At 43.0% G+C, this 16,928-nt stretch overlaps 1 protein-coding gene across 1 annotated transcript in view; it reads right to left on the reverse strand.

Annotated features, from left to right (window-relative positions):
- The window catches only part of LOC146829476 (uncharacterized), a 151,830-nt gene that overhangs the window by 131,829 nt on the left and 3,073 nt on the right, over window positions 1-16,928 (reverse strand). The gene's annotated exons all lie outside the window — the stretch shown is intronic.

The raw sequence follows: 16,928 nt of genomic DNA on the forward strand, positions 1-16,928 counted from the left end.
AAGCTGCGGAGAGAGTCAGGGAAGCCCTTCGAACATTGTGCCAGGCCGGGAGGGAGGATTTATTGGCCCCTGGTGTCCTGAATCAGGCTTGGACTGGGTTAACCCTTAAGAAGAGGGCTTCCTCTGAGGGTGTGTCTGCTGCAGTTATTGCCTGCACATTATTGGACAGCTCCCCTGAAGTTTTTTCTGTGGAAAATTCAAAGTCTTTGAAGACATTATCTAGGGAGGCTCCCCTTCTTACCTCTTTTCAGCAGTCAGCTCCTACTGTTGTGGTAAAAAGCAGGGGGAGGGCTCGCACAAGTTCAATGAGGGGTAGAGGGGCAAGGAAACCTGCCTTTCTTAAAGGGATATCCAAGGTCTCTGAAGTTGTGGAAACTGTTAGTAATGAGGCATTGGCGCCATCTAGCGGCGAAGCACAGTTTCGCGATTATGGAAATGGTGAACACATGTTTTCTGGTAAATCGCCTATAAAACGCTATATTCCTATTTTTAATAAGGTAATTCTGTTTCTGGTGACTGGTTTCTTACTCCTGTTAGGTCTTCAGATACCATTAATTTGTCAGCGGAGTTTTCAAGTTTGCCAATTGTTCCCATTGTAAGGGCTGAAGAGAATATGGCTTCTGGAGTATCTTCGGATTTGCCTTCTTTGGATTTTCCGGTCAGGGAATTAAATAAGGATTTTTTGTCTGTTTCTGTTGTTGGCGGAGCAGACGTTAGCCGTTTTAGGTCAGTGAGTGAGCCTCCTGCCGCAGGGGGATGGGTGGGGGGCAGAAATAAAGGCAGTCCTGCGGTGCCTGAACATCACCGGTCTGCGAGTAATAGCGACTCGCAGGCCAACTCTGCGTCCAGATTGCAGAAGGGTATCAGGTGTGGCGAGTTTCCAGCGTCTTGCTCACCTTTTCACGCGGTGCCTGAAAATTTTCAAGGACCCCCTCAGTCTGCAAGTACTAGCGGCTTGCAGGCTGACATTCCTACAAGCCTGCGCAAGGGCAGCGGGCGCAGCGAACAACCATTGAGCAAGTTTCAGGCGTCTTGCTCGCCTTTTTCCATGCAAGAAACAGCTGTTAAAGAGATTTTTCCAAATTCCTTACCTGATTATAGGCTTCCACAGTTTAAAAAAGCAGTGAATTGGAGGGTTTTCGATGGTGGTGTTGGGGATGGGGCTAGGCCTTCAGGTAGTGGCGTTGAGCAGAATTATTATGACAATGGGGATAACGACTTATCTGACCTGGTGGAGGGTGAAATCCCCCATCAAGAGAACCTTTCTAATGACCGTTTTCCTTCCAAACAGGGGGGCTTGTTAATCAGTTTTCTCGAGCTGATCTTTTACAGACACAAGAATCCGAGAAGAACTGGAAGCGGCTAGAGCGGTTTTCCAAGGCCTCGGAAGGAATCCAGACGAGGAAGCGCTCAGCTTTGGACAAGCCCCTTCAAATAGGTGGGCAAGTTGGCGATGCTTGTTCTTTATTTAATGTTAAAAAAAGTAGGGAAGTAGCAGTTCCGGAGTCAGTCACAGGTGATAAGGTCTGTTGTCATTGTAAATTTGCGAGTTCACAGGGACAGGTATCCCCTAAAACAGATGCGGTTGCAGCTAAGGTACCTGTTTCAGTTTCGCAAGAGGAAAAGAATACCAAAGACAAAGGTACAGGTTTAAAGAGGTTGCCTTATATGGGGTTGTCCATGCCCCTGGGGTCACATTTAACTAAACATACTAAAGAAAAGATTTGGAGGCCTTTTGCTACGCAATGATGACATTCTCCGTTTTGTGTTGAGCAACATTGATAAGGGCATTACAGCTGCTATCATTGCAGGAAAGCTATCAGGAATATCCTTTTACGGAAAATGTTTTTGGGGATATGACCCGTCTTTGGGAGAGTTGGGTAGAAGGATTTTGTCAGGAAGGTCCAAGGTTAAGAAACGTAGTACAGTACAGCGCAAGCCTATATCTCTAAATTTATTGGAAAGGATAATAACAACGTTGCCTACACTTTGCTTTTCCAAGTTTGAAGCGGCGCTCTTTACACTTTGCATGTTATGGCTATTTTTTGGTGCCTTTAGAGTATCTGAACTTTTGGGTAAACCTTTTATTCAGGGTCTCAGATATTCAAATGTCTCTATGTCTGCAGATTCACTAAAAATGTATTTAGAATCATCCAAAACAGACCAAAGAGGAAAGGTGGCTACTGTGGTGTTGTGGAAACTTAGCGGTCCGCTATGCCCATGGTTTGCCTGGTTAAAATTTCAAGAATTTCCTCATTATCCTAACAGCAGCTGCATTTTTCAACACCAGGATGGCTCTCAGCTGACTGCTTCTCAGCTTTTGGCTGTACTGAGGAAATCGTTGTTGTCATTAGGGTTAAACCCTTTTGATTTTGGAACACATTCATTGCGTATAGGAGCTGCTTCAGAGGCTGCCAGAAGGGGCTGCTCTTTACAACAGCTGCGTAGGCTAGGCCGTTGGTCATCTAATTGTTGTTTGAAATATGTTAGAGATTTTAATGAATGTTAAACATCCATTTCGCTGTTGCTAATATGTATCTCTTTCCAGGTCACCACTTACCTTCATCAAACTCCATGGCGAATGTGTGGATTGTAGGACACTCTTTCGTCAGATGGGCAGCCAAACAAGCAGACAGGAGCCACTATGGTGTAAATTTAGGCTTTAGTTTTGAAGATACGGACATTTTGTGGTTTAGTAAGAGGGGAATGAAATGGGGTCAACTGTTGCCCAGTTTAAATGAGTTGGCTTCTTCAAAGCCGCTACCTAAGGTGTTATTAATTCATTTGGGCGAAAATGATTTTGTACAGTTGTCTGGCCTGGGACTCCTTTCGGAGGTGAAAGCTGATTTAGCCAAGATAGTGCTTGCATGGCCTAATACAAAAATAGTTTTTACTGCACTGGAGCCAAGGAGGGTTTGGAGAGGCGCTGAGAAGTTTTCTGCCATCGACAGGGCTCGGCGTAAATTTAACAGGGAACTACGCCAGTTTTGTCTCATCAATGACATTTCTTGGTTGGCACGAGGACATCAGTAAAGATGACTTTCAATTTTTCAGAGCGGATGGTGTACATCTAACTTTCATTGCAAATGAATTGTACATTGTAAACATTAAAGATAAGTTATCTTATATTTTGGGGTTGCATCCATGGGGTTGAAGGTTTGCAGTAGTGGCTTTCCTTCTTGTTTGGGGAACATATTTCATATTAAACAATTTCTGGTTATTCTTGCAATGGTGATTTTCTATCATTTGGGGAATGCGTTTAGCACAATATCTGATACTCAAAAAAAAAGGGGGAACGGGGGGTGGGGGGACAGGAAAAACACCTTTGCAGGGTTTTTTTTCCTGGTGGCAGATTGGGACGGGATTGAGGCAGGTAGGAAGGGTTGGATCAGGCAGAATAGCTTAGGACAGAAGGGAAACCGAGATAAGGGGCTGGGGTAGAGGTTCCAGGTGGAGGAGAAATGGGGATCTATGTGGGGGAAAACAATTCATGGGGAAAATCTCTTGGGGGATCGATATGGGGGAAATTTAATTGGGGGATCGATATGGGGAAAATTTTATTTGGGGGATCGATATGGGGGAAATTTCATTGGGGGATCGGTTTGGGGACTTTTCTTGGGGGATCATTGAGGGGGGGCGGGGTAATTTCGCATTGAAAGTCATTGGTTGGCATTATGATTATTTTGCTATGTTGCTAAATAAAAGCGACCTTTTAACCCCCATCGGCCTGCGATGTGATTCATTGCCCGATGGGGGGTTGGGGGTGGCATTCGAAGAATGTCCACCCCCGGGCAGCTTCGGGCTTGTGGTATCGCCCAGGCCCGAGCACGTGCAGGCAGGGAGCCTGCTTTAGAACGCTGGCGTTCAAACGCCGAGTTCTAATCATTGGCAGTTGGGGGTCTAGGAGCAGGTAGGCAGGAGGCGCACTCGCTTTTCGTGCCCCATTCACCCTCCCTATTTTGTTACAGGTTTTATATTTTGCGGTTACGGTAATGTTTCCCGGTTCCTGGGTTTTTGGGTCTCTCTTCCCCCTCCCACTCTCCTTCTTTTTCCATTAGGGGCAGATTGGGACGGGATTGAGGCAGGTAGGAATGATTGGGTCAGGCAGAATAGCTTAGGACAGAAGGGAAACAGAGATAAGGGGCTGGGGTAGAGGTTCCAGGTGGGGAGAATTGGGGATCTATGTGGGGGAAAAATTCATGAGGAAAATCTCTTGGGGGATCGATATGGGGGAAATTTCATTGGGGGATCGATATGGGGGAAATTTTATTTGGGGGATCGATATGGGGGAAATTTCATTGGGGGATCGGTTTGGGGACTTTTCTTGGGGGATCATTGAGGGGTGGCGGGGTAATTATGCATTGAAAGTCATTGTTTGGCATTATGATTATTTTGCTATGTTGCTAAATAAAAGCGACCTTTTAACCCCCATCGGCCTGCGATGTGATTCATTGCCCGATGGGAACAGAGAAGTCTTTAAATCAACACCACATTTCGGAACGGTCCAGCTGGGAGAGTGGGATAACTTTCATGCGATATGATTGACATTTGTCATGAGTCGCTAGAAGCGCGCGTGCCGAGAAGCGCGGCGCTACTAGAACTGCAATCATCCTCTAGAATAGATACGATTCACCAATGTGGACGATTCTAGTAGTTACAGTGCTGTAAAACGTTTTAAGGACTGGTTTGCAGGAGGTGGTAAAGGGACACCTGCCAACAAAAGAAGCCGACTAGGCTGTCCACTTTCATATCAGCATGGCAGTCCCACCTGTCCAGTTAAAGGGCTGCAGCCAGTCCCACCCCGGACAGCGAAAGTGCTGGAAATGGAGAACAATAGTCTGGGAACTCACACAATAGCCGTCAAGGTGTGCCAGCGGAAAGAAGGTGGAGCCACAAGTAGCAAGGTCATGAAATCGAGTCTAACAGTCAACTTATACATTTATTTTTATTTTTTTAAACCTGCCTCAAAGAAATTGGCAACAAGAACACTGTGCAAGCACATTTTTATGGTTTGGCTCACTTAGTTAGTCACAAAGTGGCTGCATTTTAAAATAACGTATGGTGTTAGCAGACCAGCTGCAGAGATCTTTGAGCGGGCAACACATTTCACGGGATAGTAATAACAATGGTAAGATAGCTCTGAAGGTTAATGCGCTTGGTGGAGAGATCTGTGATTTTCTCAAGACACAGTTTTGACTCATATGTAGCACAGAGCGCCAATGGCCCCACTGACTGATGTTTGAATGATAAAATGCAGCAATGATCAGGCTTCAGTGGGTCCCTCGGGCCGCCGGGCACTACTGGTGCAGGTACACTCTAAACTAGGCCCCAAATGTGTCGGTAACTGTGGTTTCTCCATACAGCTGTGCCTTGAAATGTCCTCCAAGTGCATTTATGTCAGAATATTGATAACATTCTCTGTAGATTTTCTATTATTAAAACGGACAAGTTGGTTTGTAAAAACATGCACTGGTTTCAGAGGAATTGGCTAATTGCTGCCAATTTCAAAACTCTCCTTTCCATCTTACGTGCCTGAGAAGATGTTTTTTGTAATAATTTAGAATGACTTAGCTCGCCCATTTCAAGAAGGTTGTCGAATGAGCCCACAGGTTGTAGCAGTTACAGTGGTTGAGGATTTGAGACTATATTGGGACTGTGGCTCTGGTCAGTCTCAACTATTTGGATGCTTCTGACACTTTAGATAACTAGATTCTGTTAGGATGCCTCTCTGATCTCTGTGCTCGTGGTCAGGTAATGGAATGGATCAAAGATTTCTTAAAGGGATTCAACGGGTGCTTTTTCCAATGTTTGAGTCCTCTGTTGCGCCATTCACAACATTCACAACATTTCTTTGAGCCCACTTAAAGGTGTTACAATCGGGTGCAGCTTTTACTTGAACTCACCATAGTAACCAGGCGGGTGCTTCAAGTGCTCATATACCCATCTCCATCCATTCAGCTGGAGTATTCGATATAACTTTTAATCTATGCATGGTCTGTTTCCGTTTCTAGTCAGTGTACAGAACATTATCGGCAAACAGAAGCCAAACCCAGTCCTAACCAAGGGTAGGCATTTCACGAGGCTTTGCTCAGTTCAGCTGCGGCCGTAGTAGCCCTACAGCATCTTCATCTGTGGCATTCTATGGGCGACATACGTAATCAGTCCCACAAAGGTTAAAGTAGCCAGTGAGAGTCATCTACACTGCGGGTGAGGTACAATCTAATGTACTGGTGAGGGCCGGTTGACGTGAGCTTTCTTTGGGTCTCTGAAGGCGTTTAGGATCGGATCCCATGCTTTAGCCATTTGAGTAGTTCCCTTGCACCACTTAACATCAAGGTCCAGTACCAAACCTTCGTATTCCACCCATTTTTCTACATCACTGTTCCATTCAGACATCCTGAGTCCCATCTGCGACTACCATGTCATTGAAACCTGTCTTTTTGCTAGGGCCAATGTCCCATCAATGAATCTACTTGCTACCCGTTTCCCCTTGGAGCATGGGTTCATCCCCAATAAACATGTTTCAGGTGTGGTTGCTATACCCCTTTCAGTTAGAACATTCAACCAGCCGCCCTATGTTTTTACAAAATTGCACTTTACTGCTCTCTATATACTCCTCTCACTAACTCACCTTTCCCCCTACCTCTCTCTCTCTCTGCATCGACTTCTTTTGAACTCACCTCTCTTTTAACCTTGCCCCTACCTCACCATTAGCAATATCCCACCCTTCTCGCGTTCTCTACATTTCTTTCTCCCTACCTTTTTCTAAAGCCTTTCCTAACTCTATACATTTCTTTCTCTATGTTCTTCTTCCTGTTACCACCAACCTGGTACCTTTCTTTCTGGTTACTTCCACTTTCTCTTTTTCCATTACATCTCTCTCCCCCTCAAGTATCTATCTATGTCATCTTCATTAGTCCATCTCCCTCTACTTCACCTCTCTTGTTTAACTGTTCTCCTTATCTTTCTGTTATTAGGTTGAGCCTAGGCAGGGTATGCGCTGCTCTGCGACGAATGCTGTATTCGAGCATGGACTTGAAACTCCGCCCACTCTCTGCCCATATTTTTCATTGGCTTGTGTCATTGTCCTTAGAAAATGCTGGCTTATGGTTAGTTAATAGGCTTGTTAGTCCCTCCTTAGTACCGCCTTGTCTTCATTTGTAACCTCCCATGAGGACCGGCCCTTTTACTTCTGTTGTTACAAGGTATGTCTCGAGCACTATTTTCTTTAATGGGTTTCTTCTACTGCAGGCACAACATGCTTTCCTGCAACATTGCGCTTTCACTTTCCAAGAAGCCCAGGATGATGGCAGCCGCTACTTGAACTGAATTAGGTCTTGAATATATAAGAGTTTGAACTATTGGCATTGTAAGTGACAATGCCTTTTATTTTTATGTTAATTATCAAAACAGATAAATAAAAGGCATTGTCATTTACAATGCAATAGCTTAAACTCTTGTTTCTTCCTTTTTTGTACTGCCCAGTTTTGATGGTTGTCCGTTTGCCAAGAGTATGGCTGCCATTCCATGCTTACTGAAGAGCTTGTTGCAGTCACATACAAGTGGTAGAAATCTAATAAACAGCGAATGTGTTGGCAGCCGCAAGATAAACAGCAATCTTCTTGTTATGAAGTACTTATTAGCACTGTGGCCCAAATTCCTGTTTACAAGCACATGGCGTAATACTGACAGCTTGGTTCCTTTGTTCACTGATTAAATCGCAGCAGATGGGACCCCAGTGCACAGATCTAACACTGCACTCTAGTGCATGGTGGAAAAGAAAGCCCTTATTAAAGGCACTAAAACATGTTTGACCCAAGCTGAACTATCCTCCCAGGCGAAGAAACATGCAATTCGTTACTAACATCTTTCCAGTTAAAAGGTCTGTCTTGTCCCAATGCACCCTATTTAGAAATCAACATATTTTCAGATTTTATAAATATTAGAATAAAATGTTTAATAGAAAATGAATATTACACATCATTAATAAAAGTATGCATTCTGTACAGGAAAAAAAGCTTCCACCAACAACTCAAGCATTCATTTACCATTGCTCTCCTCTTCACTAATTCTCCTCATTTCATTTTTTCGGTGTTGTCTCCTCTCCGTTCCCTCTCTTTTCTCTCCTTTTTATTTCCTTTTCCACCTATCTTTCCTTCTCTAGTTCTCCTGTTCTAAGTTATGTTATTTGCGCTGTCTCCTCCTTATATTATCTCCCACTCTGCTCCTTCTTTTTAATGTTTATATTTTCTGCTCTCCTTTTGTCTATCTTTTCAAACACCATATTCTCTTCATCTCCCTGTTCCCTCTTCTTCCCAAGAAGGGCTAAAATATTCAATATTCATGTTAATGTTGGCTAGACCAGGGATGGAAAGTTATGGCTGGGAAATGTGCACATTGGAATAATTATGCTTGGCAGATACTTGTGGGTTTACATAATCCATAAAGTTCCTACCTCTATAAGGTCCAATCTTGTTATTTATGTGTTTAGAAAACCTGCAAGCGGTGGGTAAATGCCACTTGCAGGTTTATAAACACATAAATAAAAGGCATGATCATTTACAATGCCAATAGCTGAAACTCTTGAGTTTGAGCTGTTGGCATTGCTAATAATAATGCAACACCAATAGCAGCTCAAAGATTCAATAATGTGAGACCTATTGCATTGCAATTTTTTATTTTTTTTATATAGCACGAACTTGAGTGAAAGGTGTGTATTTATGTTGCATTGAGTACAGTGTAATTATGTGTTATTATGTGGCTCAGAGTGGTATTGTGTGGAGTGTATTTATCTTGCATTAAGTAGAGAGTAATTATGTGACGTGCAATTATGTAGTACTGAGTGGTATGTGGAGTGTATTTATGTTGTACTAAATACAGTGTAATTATATGATGTGTAATCACACAACCACACCCAACTACACAACCACAACCACACACACAACCACACACACCCACAACCACCACAACCACACACACACCACACACAACCACACACACAACCACACACACAACTACACACACAACTACACACACGTCTCATTATCCATTTGTAGCTTTTTGAAGAAGATGTTGCACTCAAATGATGTACTTGACGATCGTTTAATTAATTCTCCCTTCCCTTATTTTACTTCCTTAAGATTAAATGTAAAGAAAATTGTTGTTTGTTCATTGTAAAGTGCATTAACCCCATTTCACAGGTAGAGTGACACTATATAAAATGTAAAATTAAAAAAATTGCACTGGCTGACTACTACTAGTTTTTGGCTCCCCAAACGCCAAAAGCAGCCTGGTCTTCATGTAATTTACAGAAAGGTAATTCCCCGAAGTGCAGCAGGATCTGTCTGGAATCGCCTCACTGTCCTTTAAATTTAAGACCCCTTTCCCACCAATCCTTTATGGTGAAATGTTCTTTTCTCTCTTGGTTGTGCAATGCAACATAAACACACACCGTTCACTCAAGTTCGTGCTATATAAAAAACCAAAAAAAAGAAAAACAATTGCAATGCAATAGGTCTCACATTACTGAATCTTTGAGCTGCTATTGGTGTTCCATTATCATTAGCAATGCCAACAGCTCAAACTTTAATAATGCGAGACCTATTGCATTGAAAATGCTTGGTTTTTTTCCATTGACTACAACGTTAATGTTTTTATTGGTGAGGGAGATGGTGAACCCAAAGATGTCTTTAAAATGTCCATGAAAATTCTTCAAACTTACTTAGGCCCACGGATTAATGTTGTGCTTGAACGACAGATTCTTTATGAGAGTCCAAGAGCCCAATGAAAAAGTTGGGAATTACATTGCTTCTTTGAAAACACTTGCCCGCACTTGTGAATTTGGTGACTTGACTAACTCTTTAATTCGGGACCAATTGGTCAGATGCACTAATAGCTCGTGGGTACAAGAGAAGCTTCTGTCAAGGAATCCCTTGCTCGAGGAGGCTATTGCTCTTGTGGAGGGCGTAGAAAATACCTCTGGTTGGGTCAAGGAAATGAAGGCCGAAAAACCTGTCTCGGAGGATGTTCCAACCCCTACTAGCATTCATGAAGTAGTGCTTAAGGATGTTCCGCAAGACCCTATTGACTGTTTGTAAAGTGGCTCAAACACCTAGTGTCAAAGCTCACAATGAGTCACCAAAAATCAAATGTTATCGTTGTGGGAGTCTCAATCACACTACCAATAACCCTAATTGTTAGGTGAAAAATTCCACTTGTCATAAGTGTGGGATTAAGGGTCACTACGTCAGAGTTTGCAGATCTGGTGGGAAGGTGCGCACTGTAGAAAGTGTGGCAACCATAAAAGACAACCCAAAAATGGTAGTGTAAATGTAAGGAGTGATGGTGTGGTGGATGTTGACTCCCATTAGCATGCCTGAATGTGAGGTTGAGATTGGAGGCAAATTGCTTGTTGTCTTAGCGGATTCAGGTTCTCCCTTCATGATGGTAGGTAATGAGTTGTGGGACAAGATATTTCCTGACATCCCACTGCTCCCTCCTGATATTAACCCTGTGAGCTATGGTGGTGCACATATTGATGTTTCTGGTTATACCGTTAAGAGGATACATTTCAAGGGCAGAGAAACCATTGGCAAGATCTATGTAGCCAAACGAGGAGACAATCTCTTAGGCTGGAGACACCAAAGAGACTTGGGAATAATACTCAATCCAAATGCATGGAATGCCTCTGACCAAGTCATGGTAGTAAATGATGGTTCTGGCACTAATAAGTTCTCTGATGAGTTCCCGCAAGTGTTTACTGACCGACTTGGTCTGTTGAAAGACTTTGAGCATTGCATTATCCTCAAAAAGAATGCTGTGCCTTGTGTACATAAAGTCAGAAAGGTCCCCAATATGATGCTGGGGCCCCTGAAGGTTGAGCTTGATAGACTTGTGGCTCTGAATGTCATTGAGGAGGTGGAGTCCTCAGAATGGTTGGCGCCAGTAGTTTTGGCCCCTAAGGATGTTGGGAAGAACATCAGGATGTGTGTGGACTTAAGAAGCTTGAACAAGTGGATATGGGTGGATCCTCAGCCTCTCCCCAACATTGCTGAGTCCATTACCATGCTCAATGGTGCAAAAGGTTTTTGTATATTAGATCTGTCGTCGTTGTATCACCAAGTACCACTCCATCAGGACTCTAAACATCTTACATCATTTGTAACACCGCTTTTTGATTTGTCAGGATGCCGTTTGGGTTAGCCTCGGCAGCTGCTTGTTTCCAGCGCATTATGAAGATGGTTCATGGTGATATGTCCAACATCTTGTTCTTCCAAGATGACATCTTGATTTATGGTAAGGATGACACTGAACATGACATTGTACTGAGAAATGTTCTCATGAAATTATCTGACAAAGGGCTCACTGTCAACAGACTGAAATGTAGAATTGGTGTATCCTCTGTTACTTATTTAGGCCATGTCATCTCTGGGGAGGGTATGCAACCTATATTGGAATTGACCAAGAGCATTGTCAACGCTCCTGCTCCGACTGACAAGGAGCAGTTGAGGTCCTTTCTTGGGTTTGCTGAATTCTACTCTCAGTTTATCAAGGGTTTTACGACCACTGTTGAACATATTAGAGCTCTGCTCAAGAAGGGAACCCAATTTGCCTGGACAGATGATTGCAATGTGGCTTTCAGTTCGGTTAAACGCGCTATTAGTGAAGTGCCAACCCTTGGTCATTTTGGTACAAGGAAGAAAACTACACTCACCACAGATGCCAGTCTTTGTGGACTTGGCGCAGTTCTTACACAATTGGATGCTGGTGAAGAGAAAGTTGTCGCATTTGCGTCTAGAGCGCTGAAGAAAGCTGAACATCAATATTCCTGTATTGAGAGAGCGCGCTTGCCATTGCCTGGGCCATTAGGCATTTTAAATTCTATCAGTGGGGAATACCTTTCATAGTAAGGTCTGACCATCGTCCCTTGGTGCAAGTGTTTTCTTGCACGGAAAGTGAGAGGTTGACGCCCAGGTTGAAACGCTGGAGTGAAGGCTTGGAAGAGTTCAATTTCCACGTGCAATATCTTCCTGGTTTTGCAAATAAAGCTGCAGATTGTTTGTGCAGGTTACCTATTGAGAGCAGTGATGAAGTTGGTGATGCTGAACCTATGAGAAATTGTTGGGTCAGAGAACCCGCCATCACAGAAGATGAATGGGTGGAAGCCAGATCTCATGATGAGCTACTACCTGTTGTTGCTGACTATGTAGTTAAAAGGCGGGCCTGGACGCATACATTTTGATTCTGATGCATTGCCTTTTTGGTCTATTAGAGATGAACTAACGTTACTTCAAAATGAGTTGATGCGTGCTGACAGGCTTGTACCCTAATCTTGCACGTGAGGGACACTTGGGAAGAAGTCTTACTAAGGCCCTGCTCCGTGAGAGATATTGGTGGCCTGGGATGGACCGCCAAGTAGAAGAGGTGGTCAAGGAGTGTTATCAATGTGTCATGAATTATAAGACTTGTGTCACTAGTTCTGCTCCCCTATACCCAGTGGTGATTCCAAGGGAGATTTGGACTAAGTTGGGTTTAGACCTTATGGGTCCATTTCAGTTGCTGGGGCCCTACAAGAAATTTGTTATTCTTCTGGTGGATTACTCTTCAAAGTGGGTTTCCACTAGATGTGTGAGCACAGCCAGCACTAGGATGATTCTGGATTTTCTAAAAGATGAATTTGCTAGTGAAGGTATTCCCGAGTTCCTGATCACTGACAACGGAATGCAATTCACTTCTCAAGAAATGCAAGACTTCTTGAAAGATATTGGTATAACTCATCAGAGAACAGCTCTTTATGCACCGCAGGCAATGGCCTTGCAGAGCGTATGAATAGGGTGGTTGAAGCTTGTGTCCAAAGAACTTGGGAATCAAGGGTCCCACTTAAGGAAGTTTTGAGAGACACCTGGTGGGCACATCGTACCACACTTAATTGTGTTATGCAGTGTTATCCATTCCAGTTGTTGAGGGGTAGGTTAGCCCACTCCAAGTTGAATCCTGGGTGGCTGCCCTTGAAGGAAGGTATTTTGTTTTAGATAAGGAGGAGGTGGATGCTAGGATTAAATCTTATCAAAGGAGATATAAGGAAATACATGATTTCAAGAAATCAGTGAAGGAAAGATCATGGAGTGTGGGTGAATGGGTGATGGTCAAGAAACCTAGTTGGCAAAGAAAGGGTGTTACTGAGTTCATGGGTCCCTTTGTCATAACTTCCATCCAGAGGAATGTTGTGACAGTGCACAATGGTGGTAAATGGAGTATGTCACGTCTCGTGAATTTCAAGGGTGACAAGTCGCTGTACCCCTCTTGTTCTGGTGCAAGTTTGTCAGGATCCAAATTTGTCAAACGCTAATTCTCCTTTTGGTGCTCATACAAGGAGTTTTCCTTCCAGGTTTCGCCGCCCTCCAATATGTACCCTATGTATTACACTCTTCAATGGGGGAACCATACCAAGTGGAAGACATAGTGATAATTCCAAATTTATCATGGAGTCCAGTATGGGGGAAACACTGCCTCAAGTGGATTTGTTTTTTATGCAATCCAAAACGGAATTTCCTCCCGTTAAGTAGGGATTTTACCCATAATGGCATTTATTGTAATAGCTGAAAATTAAAGAGTTACTCCGTCCTTAGAAAATTCTCTCTTCCCCTTCAGACGTTCTAGGAGGCAGAAAATGTTCTTTAAATAACCCCCATCCACCAGGTTTTTCCCTTGGAGCCATGCTTGATCACTGTGTTCTTCCCGTTCCGCTGCAGAAGGGGGCGTACTATGACATAAAAGTATGTGGGAACTCTGATGGTATTAGACTAATCCAGACAAAGGAGTGGGAGGGGGTTCTAAGAGGGATTAAAAATACCTGGGTAGTAGGAAAAATACTATTTATTTGCACATATATCTGGTATGATTAACAAATGGGGGGAAACAAACTCAATGGGATGATGTCCCTGAGTTTCACTGGTCAACATGTTTCAAGCCCTAGCCCAAGGCTATTCCTTCAGGACCAAGGATTTCTACTCCCTGATACCACTCCTGTTATCATGAAGTTCACTGCAAGCTGAGCCACAGGCAGGCGTGTTCCCTGAGTGAGGGAGCAGCCTTGACATAAGTGTGACTACAGGTGTCCCTCTCCCTCCACTTTGGACTCATGATGCCTCATCAACGCTAATAACATATTTTCAAGAAATAACACCCATTAGGAGTTTTGCATGCATTGGTATTTATTCTTTAATTTTTTATCAGCATGCAAGCAAACTACTCAGGAGACCCCTTAAATAGGCACTAAAACCTTAAATGTTGGGTGCGCCATGTTATACAGTTTCACTGTGTATGTAGGACAACCAAACTTCATAATACAGAGACTGAGTATTACCATATAATCAGTAATTGTTGGACCGATGGCTAGTTCATGGTATTGCATCTAAACTCCTAAAGTCACAGAGTAATAGATGGTGTTTGTAACCTAGAACATTCCCAAGGAAATCGTTGAAGCACATCTAACCCTTTTGTTTGTCACTCACGCATGCCCAAAGTGTCACAAAAGAAAAGACATAGTATTGCATTTTCAAACATTTATAGAAAAGCTCTAATCTTAGTCAATATAACGAACTGCGATTATGAAAAAGTTGAGACACATCATTACAATAAGCATTATTAGTATGGTGAAAAACACAAATAATTCAACCATGCTTATTGTTCATAATGTTACTACCATTACTCCTATCTATTCCTAATATCTCTATGCTAAAAAGAGCAGATTGGGAGTAACCATCCGCCAGTCCTTGTGCTGTCAGGAGACCGGCCTTAGTGCGTTTAAGAAATGCACTCTCTCTGGTTTTCTAGCCTGCACTCTTCTTCTGAACTGATATCTTCCTTTTTAGGACGAAGGTTGGGGGCAGCTGAACTGCATCTCATTTACAGGTCACAACAGCTTTTCATGATGAGTCTGGCATGAAGTGAACCTCTCACCGACTTCATCATGGACACTGTGTTTATAATTAAACAGCAAGCTTATCACACTATGTGAGGTGCAGATAGACGTTATAATTAGACTGCAGCAGAGAAGTTGTCTCCAACAAGTACCAAATATAAAACAATTCCCCATATTCTAAATTGTACGATCCTGAAACTAAATGTGGAGACAACAAGGCGACAATGTTTACCTGTAAGAAATGCATGCAAAGTGGGAAAAGCATGTGCAACCCACCACTAAAAATGATGCTAAGTTAAAAATGAGAAGCTAAAATAGAGTCTAAACGTAGGTCCCCATAACATCCATGATTCTTCTAAGTCGCACAGTGCTATCATTATAGTCTTTTCAAACAGTCACCACCAAATTCTAGTCCAAAAACTATGGGCCTTATTCAGAGTTTGGCAGTCAGAACACTTGGTCAAATCGTGACAAATAACCTGTTAGCCAAATTACAAATGCTGTAGGCTATAATGCACATGGTAAACGGCAGATTGGACATCAGCGATGTTTGTGAAGGAGTAACCCATCTGCAAAACTCAGTAAAATGGCCCCATGCCTGTAACATGTCTCAATCTTTGGTTTTGAAAATATTTTCATGCTCACCAGCGCGAAGTAGATCTTGGTGTTCACAATGCTAGAAGAATGCGAAATCCTGGGATATACTTTTATTACCCCTAGAGACCACGTGCCTGTAGTCAGGTTTGCTGCAAAGAGAACGGCGACTCTAGACCCCAAAGGCCTGTACCTAGGGTTATTGCTAAGAATGTGACAGCTAGGGTTGCCACCTGACTGGTTTTCTACAGGCATCACTGGTATTTTGATGCCCCAGCCAGTACGAAAATAAGCAAAATCACCTAAAGCTGGTATTTTTAGCCTTTATCTGAACATATTTCAAACACTAAATATAAATAGAAAGCAGTTTTAAATGTGTCCTAGAGCTGCATTTATAATGCATGACTAATAATTAAAGTAAACAAAGATTGAAAAGTCATGTTATAAATGATTACATACAATTTTGTTTACAGTCCTATTTAGTATTCCAATGGCCGGCATTTTTCTTTTGGAAAGGTGGCAACCCTAATGACGGCAGTGAGCAGAGTTCTTCAATTTGTGGGGCACGCCCCCCCAGGAGGCGCGACACCATCTCAGGGGAGGCGTGCACTCCACACTAAGATCTTCCATTTCAGAGTCTTTTACTGTCCCGAGGCGTCACAAGTCTTCACCCATTTGAATTGGGAATTTCTTTATTAGCGAGCTTCTGTAACTGATGGCTGGAGGGAGGGGAAATAGATAAGGCACGACTTGAGCTTTTGTCATGTAAAGAGCTAACAGTTAACCTTCCCAGGAGGGGGTTAATTGGTAGAGCTTGGATGCTTCAGCTGCAGTGGGAAGCAGGGTCTCCTCTGCTAAAAACGAAAGCAAACGAACAGACAGTCCCTGTTCCTTTGCGTTTAATTTCATAGCAGAGGAGACTCCTTGCCTCCCACTGCAGCTGAAATGACGGTCTTTCCTTGCTTTCAGTTTTAGCAAAGGAGACATCCTGCCTCCCAAAGCAGCTCTACCAGTTTAACCCTGTCCTGGGAGGAAGCTCTTAGTAGAAAGGAGACAAAGTTTCTTTTAAATTTACACAGGCAGGCGCCCCAACGCCCACAGGGCTTCAAGTTACCAAAAGAAAAATGCCAGCCAGCCATGTGTTTTTTAAACAGCCTGTAAATTGCTTGTCTTGACACCAAATATGCTTATAAATAAATATGTATACATTTGTAATGTGACTTTTCTGTCTTTGTTCCATTTTATTATCAGTCATGGACCATTCAGGAAGCCCTAGAACACAATTAAAAGTGCTACTATTTATATTTGCTGTTCAAAGTATGCACAGACAAGTGCTGACAATACAGCTTTAGGTGACTGTTTATTTTTGTACCAACTGGGCCATCAAAATAATGAGCTGGCAACCCTAACC

This window comes from Triturus cristatus, chromosome 5_2, assembly GCF_964204655.1.
Source record: "Triturus cristatus chromosome 5_2, aTriCri1.1, whole genome shotgun sequence".
In the NCBI taxonomy this organism is placed as follows: Eukaryota; Metazoa; Chordata; class Amphibia; order Caudata; family Salamandridae; genus Triturus; species Triturus cristatus.